Below are 22,152 nucleotides of genomic sequence, written 5' to 3'. Positions count from 1 at the left end.
CGGGAATTCTCTGCCTGGTTTTAGCCGCTGCCCGGAACGCTACGCAGGGCAAACGCGATTCTCTTCCTCCGTGCTTGCTTTTTCTCAGAGAGCCGTGGTGTGCGTTTTTGCCGGAAAACTCGTTTTCGGCCGAAAACGTGTACGTTTGCACTTCCCCGCCACAGGGAAGCTGCTAGCCGGGAATTCTCTGCCTGGTTCTACCCGCTGCCCGGAACGCTACGCAGGGCAAAAGCGATTCTCGTCCTCCGTGCTTGCTTTTGCTCAGAAAGAGCCTTGGTGTGCGTTTTCGCCGGAAAACGCGTTTTCGGCCGAAAACGTGTACGTTTGCACTTCCCCGCCACAGGGAAGCTGCTAGCCGGGAATTCTCTGCCTGGTTTTACCCGCTGCCCGGAACGCTACGCAGGGCAAAAGCGATTCTCGTCCTCCGTGCTTGCTTTTTCTCAGAAAGAGCCTTGGTGTGCGTTTTCGCTTGAAAACGCTTTTTCGGCCGAAAACGTGTACGTTTGCACTTCCCCGCCACAGGGAAGCTGCTAGAAGGGAATTCTCTGCCTGGTTCTACCCGCTGCCCGGAACGCTACACAGGGCAAAAGCGATTCTCGTCCTCCGTGCTTGCTTTTTCTCAGAGAGCCGTGGTGTGCGTTTTTGCCGGAAAACGCGTTTTCGGCCGAAAACGTGTACGTTTGCACTTCCCCGCCACAGGGAAGCTGCTAGCCGGGAATTCTCTGCCTGGTTCTACCCGCTGCCCGGAACGCTACGCAGGGCAAAAGCGATTCTCGTCCTCCGTGCTTGCTTTTGCTCAGAAAGAGCCTTGGTGTGCGTTTTCGCCGGAAAACGCGTTTTCGGTCGAAAACGTGTACGTTTGCACTTCCCCGCCACAGGGAAGCTGCTAGCCGGGAATTCTCTGCCTGGTTTTACTCGCTGCCCGGAACGCTACGCAGGGCAAAATCGGTTCTCGTCCTCCGTGCTTGCTTTTTCTCAGAAAGAGCCTTGGTGTGCGTTTTCGCTTGAAAACGCGTTTTCGGCCGAAAACGTGTACGTTTGCACTTCCCCGCCACAGGGAAGGTTTTAGCCGGGAATTCTCTGCCTGGTTTTAGCCGCTGCCCGGAACGCTACGCAGGGCAAACGCGATTCTCTTCCTCCGTGCTTGCTTTTTCTCAGAGAGCCGTGGTGTGCGTTTTTGCCGGAAAACTCGTTTTCGGCCGAAAACGTGTACGTTTGCACTTCCCCGCCACAGGGAAGCTGCTAGCCGGGAATTCTCTGCCTGGTTCTACCCGCTGCCCGGAGCGCTACGCAGGGCAAAAGCGATTCTCGTCCTCCGTGCTTGCTTTTGCTCAGAAAGAGCCTTGGTGTGCGTTTTCGCTTGAAAACGCGTTTTCGGCCGAAAACGTGTAGGTTTGCACTTCCCCGCCACAGGGAAGCTGCTAGCCGGGAATTCTCTGCCTGGTTTTACTCGCTGCCCGGAACGCTACGCAGGGCAAAAGCGGTTCTCGTCCTCCGTGCTTGCTTTTGCTCAGAAAGAGCCTTGGTGTGCGTTTTCGCTTGAAAACGCGTTTTCGGCCGAAAACGTGTACGTTTGCACTTCCCCGCCACAGGGAAGGTGTTAGCCGGGAACTCTCTGCCTGGTTTTAGCCGCTGCCCGGAACGCTACGCAGGGCAAAAGCGATTCTCGTCCTCCGTGCTTGCTTTTTCTCAGAAAGAGCCTTGGTGTGCGTTTTCGCTTGAAACCGAGTTTTCGGCCGAAAACGTGTACGTTTGCACTTCCCCGCCACAGGGAAGCTGCTAGCCGGGAATTCTCTGCCTGGTTCTACCCGCTGCCCGGAACGCTACGCAGGGCAAAAGCGATTCTCGTCCTCCGTGCTTGCTTTTGCTCAGAAAGAGCCTTGGTGTGCGTTTTCGCCGGAAAACGCGTTTTCGGTCGAAAACGTGTACGTTTGCACTTCCCCGCCACAGGGAAGCTGCTAGCCGGGAATTCTCTGCCTGGTTTTACTCGCTGCCCGGAACGCTACGCAGGGCAAAAGCGGTTCTCGTCCTCCGTGCTTGCTTTTTCTCAGAAAGAGCCTTGGTGTGCGTTTTCGCTTGGAAACGCGTTTTCAGCCGAAAACGTGTACGTTTGCACTTCCCCGCCACAGGGAAGGTGTTAGCCGGGAATTCTCTGCCTGGTTTTAGCCGCTGCCCGGAACGCTACGCAGGGCAAAAGCGATTCTCGTCCTCCGTGCTTGCTTTTTCTCAGAGAGCCGTGGTGTGCGTTTTTGCCGGAAAACTCGTTTTCGGCTGAAAACGTGTACGTTTGCACTTCCCCGCCACAGGGAAGCTGCTAGCCGGGAATTCTCTGCCTGGTTCTACCCGCTGCCCGGAACGCTACGCAGGGCAAAAGCGATTCTCGTCCTCCGTGCTTGCTTTTGCTCAGAAATAGCCTTGGTGTGCGTTTTCACCAGAAAACGCGTTTTCGGCCGAAAACGTGTACGTTTGCACTTCCCCGCCACAGGGAAGCTGCTAGCCGGGAATTCTCTGCCTGGTTCTACCCGCTGCCCGGAACGCTACGCAGGGCAAAAGCGATTCTCGTCCTCCGTGCTTGCTTTTTCTCAGAAAGAGCCTTGGTGTGCGTTTTTGCCGGAAAACTCGTTTTCGGCCGAAAACGTGTACGTTTGCACTTCCCCGCCACAGGGAAGCTGCTAGCCGGGAATTCTCTGCCTGGTTCTACCCGCTGCCCGGAACGCTACGCAGGGCAAAAGCGATTCTCGTCCTCCGTGCTTGCTTTTTCTCAGAAAGAGCCTTGGTGTGCGTTTTCGCTTGAAAACGCGTTTTCGGTCGAAAACGTGTACGTTTGCACTTCCCCGCCACAGGGAAGCTGCTAGCCGGGAATTCTCTGCCTGGTTTTACTCGCTGCCCGGAACGCTACGCAGGGCAAAATCGGTTCTCGTCCTCCGTGCTTGCTTTTTCTCAGAAAGAGCCTTGGTGTGCGTTTTCGCTTGAAAACGCGTTTTCGGCCGAAAACGTGTACGTTTGCACTTCCCCGCCACAGGGAAGGTTTTAGCCGGGAATTCTCTGCCTGGTTTTAGCCGCTGCACGGAACGCTACGCAGGGCAAACGCGATTCTCTTCCTCCGTGCTTGCTTTTTCTCAGAGAGCCGTGGTGTGCGTTTTTGCCGGAAAACTCGTTTTCGGCCGAAAACGTGTACGTTTGCACTTCCCCGCCACAGGGAAGCTGCTAGCCGGGAATTCTCTGCCTGGTTCTACCCGCTGCCCGGAACGCTACGCAGGGCAAAAGCGATTCTCGTCCTCCGTGCTTGCTTTTGCTCAGAAAGAGCCTTGGTGTGCGTTTTCGCTTGAAAACGCGTTTTCGGCCGAAAACGTGTACGTTTGCACTTCCCCGCCACAGGGAAGCTGCTAGCCGGGAATTCTCTGCCTGGTTCTACCCGCTGCCCGGAACGCTACGCAGGGCAAAAGCGATTCTCGTCCTCCGTGCTTGCTTTTTCTCAGAAAGAGCCTTGGTGTGCGTTTTTGCCGGAAAACTCGTTTTCGGCCGAAAACGTGTACGTTTGCACTTCCCCGCCACAGGGAAGCTGCTAGCCGGGAATTCTCTGCCTGGTTCTACCCGCTGCCCGGAACGCTACGCAGGGCAAAAGCGATTCTCGTCCTCCGTGCTTGCTTTTGCTCAGAAAGAGCCTTGGTGTGCGTTTTCGCTTGAAAACGCGTTTTCGGTCGAAAACGTGTACGTTTGCACTTCCCCGCCACAGGGAAGCTGCTAGCCGGGAATTCTCTGCCTGGTTTTACTCGCTGCCCGGAACGCTACGCAGGGCAAAATCGGTTCTCGTCCTCCGTGCTTGCTTTTTCTCAGAAAGAGCCTTGGTGTGCGTTTTCGCTTGAAAACGCGTTTTCGGCCGAAAACGTGTACGTTTGCACTTCCCCGCCACAGGGAAGGTTTTAGCCGGGAATTCTCTGCCTGGTTTTAGCCGCTGCCCGGAACGCTACGCAGGGCAAACGCGATTCTCTTCCTCCGTGCTTGCTTTTTCTCAGAGAGCCGTGGTGTGCGTTTTTGCCGGAAAACTCGTTTTCGGCCGAAAACGTGTACGTTTGCACTTCCCCGCCACAGGGAAGCTGCTAGCCGGGAATTCTCTGCCTGGTTCTACCCGCTGCCCGGAACGCTACGCAGGGCAAAAGCGATTCTCGTCCTCCGTGCTTGCTTTTGCTCAGAAAGAGCCTTGGTGTGCGTTTTTGCCGGAAAACGCGTTTTCGGCCGAAAACGTGTACGTTTGCACTTCCCCGCCAGAGGGAAGCTGCTAGCCGGGAATTCTCTGCCTGGTTTTACCCGCTGCCCGGAACGCTACGCAAGGCAAAAGCGATTCTCGTCCTCCGTGCTTGCTTTTTCTCAGAAAGAGCCTTGGTGTGCGTTTTCGCTTGAAAACGCGTTTTCGACCTAAAACGTGTACGTTTGCACTTCCCCGCCACAGGGAAGCTGCTAGCCGGGAATTCTCTGCCTGGTTCTACCCGCTACCCGGAACGCTACGCAGGGCAAAAGCGATTCTCGTCCTCCGTGCTTGCTTTTTCTCAGAGAGCCGTGGTGTGCGTTTTTGCCGGAAAACTCGTTTTCGGCCGAAAACGTGTACGTTTGCACTTCCCCGCCACAGGGAAGCTGCTAGCCGGGAATTCTCTGCCTGGTTTTACCCGCTGCCCGGAACGCTACGCAGGGCAAAAGCGATTCTCGTCCTCCGTGCTTGCTTTTTCTCAGAAAGAGCCTTGGTGTGCGTTTTCGCTTGAAAACGATTTTTCGGCCGAAAACGTGTACGTTTGCACTTCCCCGCCACAGGGAAGCTGCTAGCCGGGAATTCTCTGCCTGGTTCTACCCGCTGCCCGGAACGCTACGCAGGGCAAAAGCGATTCTCGTCCTCCGTGCTTGCTTTTGCTCAGAAAGAGCCTTGGTGTGCGTTTTCGCCGGAAAACGCGTTTTCGGTCGAAAACGTGTACGTTTGCACTTCCCCGCCACAGGGAAGCTGCTAGCCGGGAATTCTCTGCCTGGTTTTACTCGCTGCCCGGAACGCTACGCAGGGCAAAATCGGTTCTCGTCCTCCGTGCTTGCTTTTTCTCAGAAAGAGCCTTGGTGTGCGTTTTCGCTTGAAAACGCGTTTTCGGCCGAAAACGTGTACGTTTGCACTTCCCCGCCACAGGGAAGGTTTTAGCCGGGAATTCTCTGCCTGGTTTTAGCCGCTGCCCAGAACGCTACGCAGGGCAAACGCGATTCTCTTCCTCCGTGCTTGCTTTTTCTCAGAGAGCCGTGGTGTGCGTTTTTGCCGGAAAACTTGTTTTCGGCCGAAAACGTGTACGTTGGCACTTCCCCGCCACAGGGAAGCTGCTAGCCGGGAATTCTCTGCCTGGTTCTACCCGCTGCCCGGAACGCTACGCAGGGCAAAAGCGATTCTCGTCCTCCGTGCTTGCTTTTGCTCAGAAAGAGCCTTGGTGTGCGTTTTCGCCGGAAAACGCGTTTTCGGCCGAAAACGTGTACGTTTGCACTTCCCCGCCACAGGGAAGCTGCTAGCCGGGAATTCTCTGCCTGGTTTTACCCGCTGCCCGGAACGCTACGCAGGGCAAAAGCGATTCTCGTCCTCCGTGCTTGCTTTTTCTCAGAAAGAGCCTTGGTGTGCGTTTTCGCTTGAAAACGCTTTTTCGGCCGAAAACGTGTACGTTTGCACTTCCCCGCCACAGGGAAGCTGCTAGAAGGGAATTCTCTGCCTGGTTCTACCCGCTGCCCGGAACGCTACACAGGGCAAAAGCGATTCTCGTCCTCCGTGCTTGCTTTTTCTCAGAGAGCCGTGGTGTGCGTTTTTGCCGGAAAACGCGTTTTCGGCCGAAAACGTGTACGTTTGCACTTCCCCGCCACAGGGAAGCTGCTAGCCGGGAATTCTCTGCCTGGTTCTACCCGCTGCCCGGAACGCTACGCAGGGCAAAAGCGATTCTCGTCCTCCGTGCTTGCTTTTGCTCAGAAAGAGCCTTGGTGTGCGTTTTCGCCGGAAAACGCGTTTTCGGCCGAAAACGTGTACGTTTGCACTTCCCCGCCACAGGGAAGCTGCTAGCCGGGAATTCTCTGCCTGGTTTTACTCGCTGCCCGGAACGCTACGCAGGGCAAAAGCGGTTCTCGTCCTCCGTGCTTGCTTTTTCTCAGAAAGAGCCTTGGTGTGCGTTTTCGCTTGAAAACGTGTTTTCGGCCGAAAACGTGTACGTTTGCACTTCCCCGCCACAGGGAAGGTGTTAGCCGGGAATTCTCTGCCTGGTTTTACCCGCTGCCCGGAACGCTACGCAGGGCAAAAGCGATTCTCGTCCTCCGTGCTTGCTTTTTCTCAGAAAGAGCCTTGGTGTGCGTTTTCGCTTGAAAACGATTTTTCGGCCGAAAACGTGTACGTTTGCACTTCCCCGCCACAGGGAAGCTGCTAGCCGGGAATTCTCTGCCTGGTTCTACCCGCTGCCCGGAACGCTACGCAGGGCAAAAGCGATTCTCGTCCTCCATGCTTGCTTTTGCTCAGAAAGAGCCTTGGTGTGCGTTTTCGCCGGAAAACGCGTTTTCGGTCGAAAACGTGTACGTTTGCACTTCCCCGCCACAGGGAAGCTGCTAGCCGGGAATTCTCTGCCTGGTTTTACTCGCTGCCCGGAACGCTACGCAGGGCAAAATCGGTTCTCGTCCTCCGTGCTTGCTTTTTCTCAGAAAGAGCCTTGGTGTGCGTTTTCGCTTGAAAACGCGTTTTCGGCCGAAAACGTGTACGTTTGCACTTCCCCGCCACAGGGAAGGTTTTAGCCGGGAATTCTCTGCCTGGTTTTAGCCGCTGCCCGGAACGCTACGCAGGGCAAACGCGATTCTCTTCCTCCGTGCTTGCTTTTTCTCAGAGAGCCGTGGTGTGCGTTTTTGCCGGAAAACTCGTTTTCGGCCGAAAACGTGTACGTTTGCACTTCCCCGCCACAGGGAAGCTGCTAGCCGGGAATTCTCTGCCTGGTTCTACCCGCTGCCCGGAACGCTACGCAGGGCAAAAGCGATTCTCGTCCTCCGTGCTTGCTTTTGCTCAGAAAGAGCCTTGGTGTGCGTTTTTGCCGGAAAACGCGTTTTCGGCCGAAAACGTGTACGTTTGCACTTCCCCGCCAGAGGGAAGCTGCTAGCCGGGAATTCTCTGCCTGGTTTTACCCGCTGCCCGGAACGCTACGCAAGGCAAAAGCGATTCTCGTCCTCCGTGCTTGCTTTTTCTCAGAAAGAGCCTTGGTGTGCGTTTTCGCTTGAAAACGCGTTTTCGACCTAAAACGTGTACGTTTGCACTTCCCCGCCACAGGGAAGCTGCTAGCCGGGAATTCTCTGCCTGGTTCTACCCGCTACCCGGAACGCTACGCAGGGCAAAAGCGATTCTCGTCCTCCGTGCTTGCTTTTTCTCAGAGAGCCGTGGTGTGCGTTTTTGCCGGAAAACTCGTTTTCGGTCGAAAACGTGTACGTTTGCACTTCCCCGCCACAGGGAAGCTGCTAGCCGGGAATTCTCTGCCTGGTTCTACCCGCTGCCCGGAACGCTACGCAGGGCAAAAGCGATTCTCGTCCTCCGTGCTTGCTTTTGCTCAGAAATAGCCTTGGTGTGCGTTTTAGCCGAAAAACGCGTTTTCGGCCGAAAACGTGTACGTTTGCACTTCCCTGCCACAGGGAAGCTGCTAGCCGGGAATTCTCTGCCTGGTTTTACTCGCTGCCCGGAACGCTACACAGGGCAAAAGCGATTCTCGTCCACCGTGCTTGCTTTTTCTCAGAAAGAGCCTTGGTGTGCGTTTTCGCTTGAAAACACGTTTTCGGCCGAAAACGTGTACGTTTGCACTTCCCCGCCACAGGGAAGCTGCTAGCCGGGAATTCTCTGCCTGGTTTTACCCGCTGCCTGGAACGCTATGCAGGGCAAAAGCGATTCTCGTCCTCCGTGCTTGCTTTTTCTCAGAGAGCCGTGGTGTGCGTTTTTGCCGGAAAACTCGTTTTCGGCCGAAAACGTGTACGTTTGCACTTCCCCGCCACAGGGAAGCTGCTAGCCGGGAATTCTCTGCCTGGTTCTACCCGCTGCCCGGAACGCTACGCAGGGCAAAAGCGATTCTCGTCCTCCGTGCTTGCTTTTTCTCTGAAAGAGCCTTGGTGTGCGTTTTCGCCGGAAAACGCGTTTTCGGCCAAAAACGTGTACGTTTGCACTTCCCCGCCAGAGGGAAGCTGCTAGCCGGGAATTCTCTGCCTGGTTTTACCCGCTGCCCGGAACGCTACGCAGGGCAAAAGCGATTCTCGTCCTCCGTGCTTGCTTGTGCTCAGAAAGAGCCTTGGTGTGCGTTTTCGCTTGAAAACGCGTTTTCGGCCGAAAACGTGTACGTTTGCACTTCCCCGCCACAGGGAAGCTGCTAGCCGGGAATTCTCTGCCTGGTTCTACCCGCTGCCCGGAACGCTACGCAGGGCAAAAGCGATTCTCGTCCTCCGTGCTTGCTTTTTCTCAGAGAGCCGTGGTGTGCGTTTTTGCCGGAAAACTCGTTTTCGGCCGAAAACGTGTACGTTTGCACTTCCCCGCCACAGGGAAGCTGCTAGCCGGGAATTCTCTGCCTGGTTCTACCCGCTGCCCGGAACGCTACGCAGGGCAAAAGCGATTCTCGTCCTCCGTGCTTGCTTTTTCTCAGAAAGAGCCTTGGTGTGCGTTTTCGCCTGAAAACGCGTTTTCGGCCGAAAACGTGTACGTTTGCACTTCCCCGCCACAGGGAAGCTGCTAGCCGGGAATTCTCTGCCTGGTTTTACTCGCTGCCCGGAACGCTACGCAGGGCAAAAGTGGTTCTCGTCCTCCGTGCTTGCTTTTTCTCAGAAAGAGCCTTGGTGTGCGTTTTCGCTTGAAAACGCTTTTTCGGCCGAAAACGTGTACGTTTGCACTTCCCCGCCACAGGGAAGCTGCTAGCCGGGAATTCTCTGCCTGGTTTTAGCCGCTGCCCGGAACGCTACGCAGGGCAAAAGCGATTCTTGTCCTCCGTGCTTGCTTTTTCTCAGAAAGAGCCTTGTTGTGCGTTTTCGCTTGAAAACGAGTTTTCGGCCGAAAACGTGTACGTTTGCACTTCCCCGCCACAGGGAAGCTGCTAGCCGGGAATTCTCTGCCTGGTTTTACTCGCTGCCCGGAACGCTACGCAGGGCAAAAGCGGTTCTCGTCCTCCGTGCTTGCTTTTTCTCAGAAAGAGCCTTGGTGTGCGTTTTCGCTTGAAAACGCTTTTTCGGCCGAAAACGTGTACGTTTGCACTTCCCCGCCACAGGGAAGGTGTTAGCCGGGAATTCTCTGCCTGGTTCTACCCGCTGCCCGGAACGCTACGCAGGGCAAAAGCGATTCTCGTCCTCCGTGCTTGCTTTTTCTCAGAAAGAGCCTTGGTGTGCGTTTTCTCCGGAAAACGCGTTTTCGGCCGAAAACGTGTACGTTTGCACTTCCCCGCCACAGGGAAGCTGCTAGCCGGGAATTCTCTGCCTGGTTTTACTCGCTGCCCGGAACGCTACGCAGGGCAAAAGCGGTTCTCGTCCTCCGTGCTTGCTTTTTCTCAGAAAGAGCCTTGGTGTGCGTTTTCGCTTGAAAACGCGTTTTCGGCCGAAAACGTGTACGTTTGCACTTCCCCGCCACAGGGAAGCTGCTAGCCGGGAATTCTCTGCCTGGTTTTAGCCGCTGCCCGGAACGCTACGCAGGGCAAAAGCGATTCTTGTCCTCCGTGCTTGCTTTTTCTCAGAGAGCCGTGGTGTGCGTTTTTGCCGGAAAACTCGTTTTCGGCCGAAAACGTGTACGTTTGCACTTCCCCGCCACAGGGAAGCTGCTAGCCGGGAATTCTCTGCCTGGTTCTACCCGCTGCCCGGAGCGCTACGCAGGGCAAAAGCGATTCTCGTCCTCCGTGCTTGCTTTTGCTCAGAAAGAGCCTTGGTGTGCGTTTTCGCTTGAAAACGCGTTTTCGGCCGAAAACGTGTAGGTTTGCACTTCCCCGCCACAGGGAAGCTGCTAGCCGGGAATTCTCTGCCTGGTTTTACTCGCTGCCCGGAACGCTACGCAGGGCAAAAGCGGTTCTCGTCCTCCGTGCTTGCTTTTTCTCAGAAAGAGCCTTGGTGTGCGTTTTCGCTTGAAAACGCGTTTTCGGCCGAAAACGTGTACGTTTGCACTTCCCCGCCACAGGGAAGGTGTTAGCCGGGAACTCTCTGCCTGGTTTTAGCCGCTGCCCGGAACGCTACGCAGGGCAAAAGCGATTCTCGTCCTCCGTGCTTGCTTTTTCTCAGAAAGAGCCTTGGTGTGCGTTTTCGCTTGAAACCGAGTTTTCGGCCGAAAACGTGTACGTTTGCACTTCCCCGCCACAGGGAAGCTGCTAGCCGGGAATTCTCTGCCTGGTTCTACCCGCTGCCCGGAACGCTACGCAGGGCAAAAGCGATTCTCGTCCTCCGTGCTTGCTTTTGCTCAGAAAGAGCCTTGGTGTGCGTTTTCGCCGGAAAACGCGTTTTCGGTCGAAAACGTGTACGTTTGCACTTCCCCGCCACAGGGAAGCTGCTAGCCGGGAATTCTCTGCCTGGTTTTACTCGCTGCCCGGAACGCTACGCAGGGCAAAAGCGGTTCTCGTCCTCCGTGCTTGCTTTTTCTCAGAAAGAGCCTTGGTGTGCGTTTTCGCTTGGAAACGCGTTTTCAGCCGAAAACGTGTACGTTTGCACTTCCCCGCCACAGGGAAGGTGTTAGCCGGGAATTCTCTGCCTGGTTTTAGCCGCTGCCCGGAACGCTACGCAGGGCAAAAGCGATTCTCGTCCTCCGTGCTTGCTTTTTCTCAGAGAGCCGTGGTGTGCGTTTTTGCCGGAAAACTCGTTTTCGGCTGAAAACGTGTACGTTTGCACTTCCCCGCCACAGGGAAGCTGCTAGCCGGGAATTCTCTGCCTGGTTCTACCCGCTGCCCGGAACGCTACGCAGGGCAAAAGCGATTCTCGTCCTCCGTGCTTGCTTTTGCTCAGAAATAGCCTTGGTGTGCGTTTTCACCGGAAAACGCGTTTTCGGCCGAAAACGTGTACGTTTGCACTTCCCCGCCACAGGGAAGCTGCTAGCCGGGAATTCTCTGCCTGGTTTTACTCGCTGCCCGGAATGCTACACAGGGCAAAAGCGGTTCTCGTCCTCCGTGCTTGCTTTTTCTCAGAAAGAGCCTTGGTGTGCGTTTTCGCTTGAAAACACGTTTTCGGTCGAAAACGTGTACGTTTGCACTTCCCCGCCACAGGGAAGCTGCTAGCCGGGAATTCTCTGCCTGGTTCTACCCGCTGCCCGGAACGCTACGCAGGGCAAAAGCGATTCTCGTCCTCCGTGCTTGCTTTTGCTCAGAAAGAGCCTTGGTGTGCGTTTTCGCTTGAAAACGCATTTTCGGCCGAAAACGTGTACGTTTGCACTTCCCCGCCACAGGGAAGCTGCTAGCCGGGAATTCTCTGCCTGGTTCTACCCGCTGCCCGGAACGCTACGCAGGGCAAAAGCGATTCTCGTCCTCCGTGCTTGCTTTTGCTCAGAAAGAGCCTTGGTGTGCGTTTTTGCCGGAAAAATCGTTTTCGGCCGAAAACGTGTACGTTTGCACTTCCCCGCCACAGGGAAGCTGCTAGCCGGGAATTCTCTGCCTGGTTCTACCCGCTGCCCGGAACGCTACGCAGGGCAAAAGCGATTCTCGTCCTCCGTGCTTGCTTTTGCTCAGAAAGAGCCTTGGTGTGCGTTTTCGCTTGAAAACGCGTTTTCGGTCGAAAACGTGTACGTTTGCACTTCCCCGCCACAGGGAAGCTGCTAGCCGGGAATTCTCTGCCTGGTTTTACTCGCTGCCCGGAACGCTACGCAGGGCAAAAGCGGTTCTCGTCCTCCGTGCTTGCTTTTTCTCAGAAAGAGCCTTGGTGAGCGTTTTCGCTTGGAAACGCGTTTTCGGCCGAAAACGTGTACGTTTGCACTTCCCCGCCACAGGGAAGGTGTTAGCCGGGAATTCTCTGCCTGGTTTTAGCCGCTGCCCGGAACGCTACGCAGGGCAAAAGCGATTCTCGTCCTCCGTGCTTGCTTTTTCTCAGAAAGAGCCTTGGTGTGCGTTTTTGCCGGAAAACTCGTTTTCGGCTGAAAACGTGTACGTTTGCACTTCCCCGCCACAGGGAAGCTGCTAGCCGGGAATTCTCTGCCTGGTTCTACCCGCTGCCCGGAACGCTACGCAGGGCAAAAGCGATTCTCGTCCTCCGTGCTTGCTTTTGCTCAGAAATAGCCTTGGTGTGCGTTTTCGCCGGAAAACGCGTTTTCGGCCGAAAACGTGTACGTTTGCACTTCCCCGCCACAGGGAAGCTGCTAGCCGGGAATTCTCTGCCTGGTTTTACTCGCTGCCCGGAATGCTACACAGGGCAAAAGCGGTTCTCGTCCTCCGTGCTTGCTTTTTCTCAGAAAGAGCCTTGGTGTGCGTTTTCGATTGAAAACACGTTTTCGGTCGAAAACGTGTACGTTTGCACTTCCCCGCCACAGGGAAGCTGCTAGCCGGGAATTCTCTGCCTGGTTCTACCCGCTGCCCGGAACGCTACGCAGGGCAAAAGCGATTCTCGTCCTCCGTGCTTGCTTTTGCTCAGAAAGAGCCTTGGTGTGCGTTTTCGCTTGAAAACGCGTTTTCGGCCGAAAACGTGTACGTTTGCACTTCCCCGCCACAGGGAAGCTGCTAGCCGGGAATTCTCTGCCTGGTTCTACCCGCTGCCCGGAACGCTACGCAGGGCAAAAGCGATTCTCGTCCTCCGTGCTTGCTTTTGCTCAGAGAGCCGTGGTGTGTGTTTTTGCCGGAAAACTCGTTTTCGGCCGAAAACGTGTACGTTTGCACTTCCCCGCCACAGGGAAGCTGCTAGCCGGGAATTCTCTGCCTGGTTTTACTCGCTGCCCGGAACGCTACGCAGGGCAAAAGCGGTTCTCGTCCTCCGTGCTTGCTTTTTCTCAGAAAGAGCCTTGGTGTGCGTTTTCGCTTGGAAACGCGTTTTCGGCCGTAAACGTGTACGTTTGCACTTCCCCGCCACAGGGAAGCTGCTAGCCGGGAATTCTCTGCCTGGTTTTAGCCGCTGCCCGGAACGCTACGCAGGGCAAAAGCGATTCTCGTCCTCCGTGCTTGCTTTTTCTCAGAGAGCCGTGGTGTGCGTTTTTGCCGGAAAACTCGTTTTCGGCTGAAAACGTGTACGTTTGCACTTCCCCGCCACAGGGAAGCTGCTAGCCGGGAATTCTCTGCCTGGTTCTACCCGCTGCCCGGAACGCTACGCAGGGCAAAAGCGATTCTCGTCCTCCGTGCTTGCTTTTGCTCAGAAAGAGCCTTGGTGTGCGTTTTCGCTTGAAAACGCGTTTTCGGCCGGAAACGTGTACGTTTGCACTTCCCCGCCACAGGGAAGCTGCTAGCCGGGAATTCTCTGCCTGGTTTTACCCGCTGCCCGGAACGCTACGCAGGGCAAGAGCGGTTCTCGTCCCCCGTGCTTGCTTTTTCTCAGAAAGAGCCTTGGTGTGCGTTTTCGCTTGAAAACACGTTTTCGGTCGAAAACGTGTACGTTTGCACTTCCCCGCCACAGGGAAGCTGCTAGCCGGGAATTCTCTGCCTGGTTCTACCCGCTGCCCGGAACGCTACGCAGGGCAAAAGCGATTCTCGTCCTCCGTGCTTGATTTTTCTCAGAGAGCCGTGGTGTGAGTTTTTGCCGGAAAACTCGTTTTCGGCCGAAAACGTGTACGTTTGCACTTCCCCGCTACAGGGAAGCTGCTAGCCGGGAATTCTCTGCCTGGTTTTACCCGCTGCCCGGAACGCTACGCAGGGCAAAAGCGATTCTCGTCCTCCGTGCTTGCTTTTGCTCAGAAAGAGCCTTGGTGTGCGTTTTCGCTTGAAAACGCGTTTTCGGCCGAAAACGTGTACGATTGCACTTCCCCGCCACAGGGAAGCTGCTAGCCGTGAATTCTCTGCCTGGTTCTACCCGCTGCCCGGAACGCTATGCAGGGCAAAAGGGATTCTCGTCCTCCGTGCTTGCTTTTGCTCAGAAAGAGCCTTGGTGTGCGTTTTCGCTTGAAAACGCGTTTTCGGCCGAAAACGTGTACGTTTGCACTTCCCCGCCACAGGGAAGCTGCTAGCCGGGAATTCTCTGCCTGGTGTTACTCGCTGCCCGGAACGCTACGCAGGGCAAAAGCGGTTCTCGTCCTCCGTGCTTGCTTTTTCTCAGAAAGAGCCTTGGTGTGCGTTTTCGCTTGAAAACGCGTTTTCGGCCGAAAACGTGTACGTTTGCACTTCCCCGCCACAGGGAAGGTGTTAGCCGGGAACTCTCTGCCTGGTTTTAGCCGCTGCCCGGAACGCTACGCAGGGCAAAAGCGATTCTCGTCCTCCGTGCTTGCTTTTTCTCAGAAAGAGCCTTGGTGTGCGTTTTCGCTTGAAAACGAGTTTTCGGCCGAAAACGTGTACGTTTGCACTTCCCCGCCACAGGGAAGCTGCTAGCCGGGAATTCTCTGCCTGGTTCTACCCGCTGCCCTGAACGCTACGCAGGGCAAAAGCGATTCTCGTCCTCCGTGCTTGCTTTTGCTCAGAAAGAGCCTTGGTGTGCGTTTTCGCCGGAAAACGCGTTTTCGGTCAAAAACGTGTACGTTTGCACTTCCCCGCCACAGGGAAGCTGCTAGCCGGGAATTCTCTGCCTGGTTTTACTCGCTGCCCGGAACGCTACGCAGGGCAAAAGCGGTTCTCGTCCTCCGTGCTTGCTTTTTCTCAGGAAGAGCCTTGGTGTGCGTTTTCGCTTGAAAACGCGTTTTCGGCCGAAAACGTGTACGTTTGCACTTCCCCGCCACAGGGAAGGTGTTAGCCGGGAATTCTCTGCCTGGTTTTAGCCGCTGCCCGGAACGCTACGCAGGGCAAAAGCGATTCTCGTCCTCCGTGCTTGCTTTTTCTCAGAGAGCCGTGGTGTGCGTTTTTGCCGGAAAACTCGTTTTCGGCTGAAAACGTGTACGTTTGCACTTCCCCGCCACAGGGAAGCTGCTAGCCGGGAATTCTCTGCCTGGTTCTACCCGCTGCCCGGAACGCTACGCAGGGCAAAAGCGATTCTCGTCCTCCGTGCTTGCTTTTGCTCAGAAATAGCCTTGGTGTGCGTTTTCGCCGGAAAACGCGTTTTCGGCCGAAAACGTGTACGTTTGCACTTCCCCGCCACAGGGAAGCTGCTAGCCGGGAATTCTCTGCCTGGTTTTAGCCGCTGCCCGGAACGCTACGCAGGGCAAAAGCGATTCTCGTCCTCCGTGCTTGCTTTTTCTCAGAAAGAGCCTTGGTGTGCGTTTTCGCTTGAAAACGCGTTTTCGGCCGAAAACGTGTACGTTTGCACTTCCCCGCCACAGGGAAGCTGCTAGCCGGGAATTCTCTGCCTGGTTTTAGCCGCTGCCCGGAACGCTACGCAGGGCAAAAGCGATTCTCGTCCTCCGTGATTGCTTTTTCTCAGAGAGCCGTGGTGTGTGTTTTTGCCGGAAAACTCGTTTTCGGCCGAAAACGTGTACGTTTGCACTTCCCCGCCACAGGGAAGCTGCTAGCCGGGAATTCTCTGCCTGGTTCTACCCGCTGCCCGGAACGCAACGCAGGGCAAAAGCGATTCTCGTCCTCCGTGCTTGCTTTTGCTCAGAAAGAGCCTTGGTGTGCGTTTTCGCTTGAAAACGCGTTTTCGGCCGGAAACTTGTACGTTTGCACTTCCCCGCCACAGGGAAGCTGCTAGCCGGGAATTCTCTGCCTGGTTTTACCCGCTGCCCGGAACGCTACGCAGGGCAAAAGCTGTTCTCGTCCCCCGTGCTTGCTTTTTCTCAGAAAGAGCCTTGGTGTGCGTTTTCGCTTGAAAACGCGTTTTCGGCCGAAAACGTGTACGTTTGCACTTCCCCGCCACAGGGAAGCTGCTAGCCGGGAATTCTCTGCCTGGTTTTACCCGCTGCCCGGAACGCTACGCAGGGCAAAAGCGATTCTCGTCCTCCGTGCTTGCTTTTTCTCAGAAAGAGCCTTGGTGTGCGTTTTCGCTTGAAAACGCTTTTTCGGCCAAAAACGTGTACGTTTGCACTTCCCCGCCACAGGGAAGCTGCTAGCCGGGAATTCTCTGCCTGGTTCTACCAACTGCCCGGAACGCTACGCAGGGCAAAAGCGATTCTCGTCCTCCGTGCTTGCTTTTTCTCAGAGAGCCGTGGTGTGCGTTTTTGCCGGAAAACTCGTTTTCGGCCGAAAACGTGTACGTTTGCACTTCCCCGCCACAGGGAAGCTGCTAGCCGGGAATTCTCTGCCTGGTTCTACCCGCTGCCCGGAACGCTACGCAGGGCAAAAGCGATTCTCGTCCTCCGTGCTTGCTTTTGCTCAGAAAGAGCCTTGGTGTGCGTTTTCGCCGGAAAACGCTTTTTCGGCCGAAAACGTGTACGTTTGCACTTCCCCGCCACAGGGAAGCTGCTAGCCGGGAATTCTCTGCCTGGTTTTACTCGCTGCCCGGAACGCTACGCAGGGCAAAAGCGGTTCTCGTCCTCCGTGCTTGCTTTTGCTCAGAAAGAGCCTTGGTGTGCGTTTTCGCCGGAAAACGCGTTTTCGGCCGAAAACGTGTACGTTTGCACTTCCCCGCCACAGGGAAGGTATTAGCCGGGAATTCTCTGCCTGGTTTTAGCCGCTGCCCGGAACGCTACGCAGGGCAAAAGCGATTCTCGTCCTCCGTGCTTGCTTTTTCTCAGAAAGAGCCTTGGTGTGCGTTTTCGCTTGAAAACGAGTTTTCGGCCGAAAACGTGTACGTTTGCACTTCCCCGCCACAGGGAAGCTGCTAGCCGGGAATTCTCTGCCTGGTTCTACCCGCTGCCCGGAACGCTACGCAGGGCAAAAGCGATTCTCGTCCTCCGTGCTTGCTTTTGCTCAGAAAGAGCCTTGGTGTGCGTTTTCGCCGGAAAACGCGTTTTCGGTCGAAAACGTGTACGTTTGCAATTCCCCGCCACAGGGAAGCTGCTAGCCGGGAATTCTCTGCCTGGTTCTACCCGCTGCCCGGAACGCTACGCAGGGCAAAAGCGATTCTCGTCCTCCGTGCTTGCTTTTTCTCAGAAAGAGCCTTGGTGTGCGTTTTCGCTTGAAAACGCGTTTTCGGCCGAAAACGTGTACGTTTGCACTTCCCCGGAACACGGAAGGTGTTAGCCGGGAATTCTCTGCCTGGTTTTAGCCGCTGCCCGGAACGCTACGCAGGGCAAAAGCGATTCTCGTCCTCCGTGCTTGCTTTTTCTCAGAGAGCCGTGGTGTGCGTTTTTGCCGGAAAACGCGTTTTCGGCCGAAAACGTGTACGTTTGCACTTCCCCGCCACAGGGAAGCTGCTAGCCGGGAATTCTCTGCCTGGTTTTACCCGCTGCCCGGAACGCTACGCAGGGCAAAAGCGATTCTCGTCCTCCGTGCTTGCTTTTTCTCAGAAAGAGCCTTGGTGTGCGTTTTCGCTTGAAAACGCTTTTTCGGCCGAAAACGTGTACGTTTGCACTTCCCCGCCACAGGGAAGCTGCTAGCCGGGAATTCTCTGCCTGGTTCTACCCGCTGCCCGGAACGCTACGCAGGGCAAAAGCGATTCTCGTCCTCCGTGCTTGCTTTTTCTCAGAGAGCCGTGGTGTGCGTTTTTGCCGGAAAACGCGTTTTCGGCCGAAAACGTGTACGTTTGCACTTCCCCGCCAGAGGGAAGCTGCTAGCCGGGAATTCTCTGCCTGGTTCTACCCGCTGCCCGGACCGCTACGCAGGGCAAAAGCGATTCTCGTCCTCCGTGCTTGCTTTTGCTCAGAAAGAGCCTTGGTGTGCCTTTTCGCCGGAAAACGCGTTTTCGGCCGAAAACGTGTACGTTTGCACTTCCCCGCCACAGGGAAGCTGCTAGCCGGGAATTCTCTGCCTGGTTCTACCCGCTGCCCTGAACGCTACGCAGGGCAAAAGCGATTCTCGTCCTCCGTGCTTGCTTATTCTCAGAAAGAGCCTTGGTGTGCGTTTTCGCTTGAAAACGCGTTTTCGGCCGAAAACGTGTACGTTTGCACTTCCCCGCCACAGGGAAGCTGCTAGCCGGGAATTCTCTGCCTGGTTCTACCCGCTGCCCGGAACTCTACGCAGGGCAAAAGCGGTTCTCGTCCTCCGTGCTTGCTTTTTCTCAGAAAGAGCCTTGGTGTGCGTTTTCGCTTGAAAACGCGTTTTCGGCCGAAAACGTGTACGTTTGCACTTCCCCGCCACACGGAAGGTGTTAGCCGGGAATTCTCTGCCTGCTTTTAGCCGCTGCCCGGAACGCTACGCAGGGCAAAAGCGATTCTCGTCCTCCGTGCTTGCTTTTGCTCAGAAAGAGCCTTGGTGTGCGTTTTTGCCGGAAAACGCGTTTTCGGCCGAAAACGTGTACGTTTGCACTTCCCCGCCAGAAGGAAGCTGCTAGCGGGGAATTCTCTGCCTGGTTTTACCCGCTGCCCGGAACGCTACGCAGGGCAAAAGCGATTCTCGTCCTCCGTGCTTGCTTTTTCTCAGAAAGAGCCTTGGTGTGCGTTTTCGCTTGAAAACGCGTTTTCGGCCGAAAACGTGTACGTTTGCACTTCCACGCCACAGGGAAGCTGCTAGCCGGGAATTCTCTGCCTGGTTCTACCCGCTGCCCGGAACGCTACGCAGGGCAAAAGCGATTCTCGTCCTCCGTGCTTGCTTTTTCTCAGAGAGCCGTGGTGTGCGTTTTTGCCGGAAAACTCGTTTTCGGCCGAAAACGTGTACATTTGCACTTCCCCGCCACAGGGAAGCTGCTAGCCGGGAATTCTCTGCCTGGTTCTACCCGCTGCCCGGAACGCTACGCAGGGCAAAAGCGATTCTCGTCCTCCGTGCTTGCTTTTGCTCAGAAATAGCCTTGGTGTGCGTTTTCGCCGGAAAACGCGTTTTCGGCCGAAAACGTGTACGTTTGCACTTCCCCGCCACAGGGAAGCTGCTAGCCGGGAATTCTCTGCCTGGTTTTACTCGCTGCCCGGAATGCTACACAGGGCAAAAGCGGTTCTCGTCCTCCGTGCTTGCTTTTTCTCAGAAAGAGCCTTGGTGTGCGTTTTCGCTTGAAAACGAGTTTTCGGCCGAAAACGTGTACGTTTGCACTTCCCCGCCACAGGGAAGCTGCTAGCCGGGAATTCTCTGCCTGGTTCTACCCGCTGCCCGGAACGCTACGCAGGGCAAAAGCGATTCTCGTCCTCCGTGCTTGCTTTTGCTCAGAAAGAGCCTTGGTGTGCGTTTTCGCCGGAAAACGCGTTTTCGGCTGAAAACGTGTACGTTTGCACTTCCCCGCCACAGGGAAGCTGCTAGCCGGGAATTCTCTGCCTGGTTTTACTCGCTGCCCGGAACGCTACGCAGGGCAAAAGCGATTCTCGTCCTCCGTGCTTGCTTTTTCTCAGAAAGAGCCTTGGTGTGCGTTTTCGCTTGAAAACGCGTTTTCGGCCGAAAACGTGTACGTTTGCACTTCCCCGCCACAGGGAATGTGTTAGCCGGGAATTCTCTGCCTGGTTCTACCCGCTGCCCGGAACGCTACGCAGGGCAAAAGCGATTCTCGTCCTCCGTGCTTGCTTTTGCTCAGAGAGCCGTGGTGTGCGTTTTTGCCGGAAAACTCGTTTTCGGCCGAAAACGTGTACGTTTGCACTTCCCCGCCACAGGGAAGCTGCTAGCCGGGAATTCTCTGCCTGGTTCTACCCGCTGCCCGGAACGCTACGCAGGGCAAAAGCGATTCTCGTCCTCCGTGCTTGCTTTTGCTCAGAAAGAGCCTCGGTGTGCGTTTTCGCCGGAAAACGCGTTTTCGGCCGAAAACGTGTACGTTTGCACTTCCCCGCCACAGGGAAGCTGCTAGCCGGGAATTCTCTGCCTGGTTCTACCCGCTGCCCGGAACGCTACGCAGGGCAAAAGAGATTCTCGTCCTCCGTGCTTGCTTTTTCTCAGAAAGAGCCTTGGTGTGCGTTTTCGCTTGAAAACGCGTTTTCGGCCGAAAACGTGTACGTTTGCACTTCCCCGCCACAGGGAAGGTGTTAGCCGGGAATTCTCTGCCTGGTTTTAGCCGCTGCCCGGAACGCTACGCAGGGCAAAAGCGATTCTCGTCCTCCGTGCTTGCTTTTTCTCAGAGAGCCGTGGTGTGCGTTTTTGCCGGAAAACTCGTTTTCGGCCGAAAAACGTGTACGTTTGCACTTCCCCGCCACAGGGAAGCTGCTAGCCGGGAATTCTCTGCCTGGTTCTACCCGCTGCCCGGAACGCTACGCAGGGCAAAAGCGATTCTCGTCCTCCGTGCTTGCTTTTGCTCAGAAAGAGCCTTGGTGTGCGTTTTTGCCGGAAAACGCGTTTTCGGCCGAAAACGTGTACGTTTGCACTTCCCCGCCACAGGGAAGCTGCTAGCCGGGAATTCTCTGCCTGGTTTTACCCGCTGCCCGGAACGCTACGCAGGGCAAAAGCGATTCTCGTCCTCCGTGCTTGCTTTTTCTCAGAAAGAGCCTTGGTGTGCGTTTTCGCTTGAAAACGCGTTTTCGGCCGAAAACGTGTACGTTTGCACTTCCCCGCCACAGGGAAGCTGCTAGCCGGGAATTCTCTGCCTGGTTCTACCCGCTGCCCGGAACGCTACGCAGGGCAAAAGCGATTCTCGTCCTCCGTGCTTGCTTTTTCTCAGAGAGCCGTGGTGTGCGTTTTTGCCGGAAAACTCGTTTTCGGCCGAAAACGTGTACATTTGCACTTCCCCGCCACAGGGAAGCTGCTAGCCGGGAATTCTCTGCCTGGTTTTACTCGCTGCCCGGAACGCTACGCAGGGCAAAAGCGGTTCTCGTCCTCCGTGCTTGCTTTTTCTCAGAAAGAGCCTTGGTGTGCGATGTCGCTTGAAAACGCGTTTTCGGCCGAAAACGTGTACGTTTGCACTTCCCCGCCACAGGGAAGGTGTTAGCCGGGAATTCTCTGCCTGGTTTTAGCCGCTGCCCGGAACACTACGCAGGGCAAAAGCGATTCTCGTCCTCCGTGCTTGCTTTTTCTCAGAAAGAGCCTTGGTGTGCGTTTTCGCTTGAAAACGAGTTTTCGGCCGAAAACGTGTACGTTTGCACTTCCCCGCCACAGGGAAGCTGCTAGCCGGGAATTCTCTGCCTGGTTCTACCCGCTGCCCGGAACGCTACGCAGGGCAAAAGCGATTCTCGTCCTCCGTGCTTGCCTTTGCTCAGAAAGGGCCTTGGTGTGCGTTTTCGCCGGAAAACGCGTTTTCGGTCGAAAACGTGTACGTTTGCACTTCCCCGCCACAGGGAAGCTGCTAGCCGGGAATTCTCTGCCTGGTTCTACCCGCTGCCCGGAACGCTACGCAGGGCAAAAGCGGTTCTCGTCCTCCGTGCTTGCTTTTTCTCAGAAAGAGCCTTGGTGTGCGTTTTTTCTTGAAAACGCGTTTTCGATCGAAAACGTGTACGTTTGCACTTCCCCACCACACGGAAGGTGTTAGCCGGGAATTCTCTGCCTGGTTTTACTCGCTGCCCGGAATGCTACACAGGGCAAAAGCGGTTCTCGTCCTCCGTGCTTGCTTTTTCTCAGAGAGCCGTGGTGTGCGTTTTTGCCGGAAAACTCGTTTTCGGCCGAAAACGTGTACATTTGCACTTCCCCGCCACAGGGAAGCTGCTAGCCGGGAATTCTCTGCCTGGTTCTACCCGCTGCCCGGAACGCTACGCAGGGCAAAAGCGATTCTCGTCCTCCGTGCTTGCTTTTGCTCAGAAATAGCCTTGGTGTGCGTTTTCGCCGGAAAACGCGTTTTCGGCCGAAAACGTGTACGTTTGCACTTCCCCGCCACAGGGAAGCTGCTAGCCGGGAATTCTCTGCCTGGTTTTACTCGCTGCCCGGAATGCTACACAGGGCAAAAGCGGTTCTCGTCCTCCGTGCTTGCTTTTTCTCAGAAAGAGCCTTGGTGTGCATTTTCGCTTGAAAACACGTTTTCGGCCGAAAACGTGTACGTTTGCACTTCCCCGCCACAGGGAAGCTGCTAGCCGGGAATTCTCTGCCTGGTTCTACCCGCTGCCCGGAACGCTACGCAGGGCAAAAGCGATTCTCGTCCTCCGTGCTTGCTTTTGCTCAGAAAGAGCCTTGGTGTGCGTTTTCGCCGGAAAACGCGTTTTCGGCCGAAAACGTGTACGTTTGCACTTCCCCGCCACAGGGAAGCTGCTAGCCGGGAATTCTC

Source organism: Athene noctua, chromosome Z, assembly GCF_965140245.1.
Source record: "Athene noctua chromosome Z, bAthNoc1.hap1.1, whole genome shotgun sequence".
In the NCBI taxonomy this organism is placed as follows: Eukaryota; Metazoa; Chordata; class Aves; order Strigiformes; family Strigidae; genus Athene; species Athene noctua.
This window is presented reverse-complemented; position numbering follows the sequence as displayed.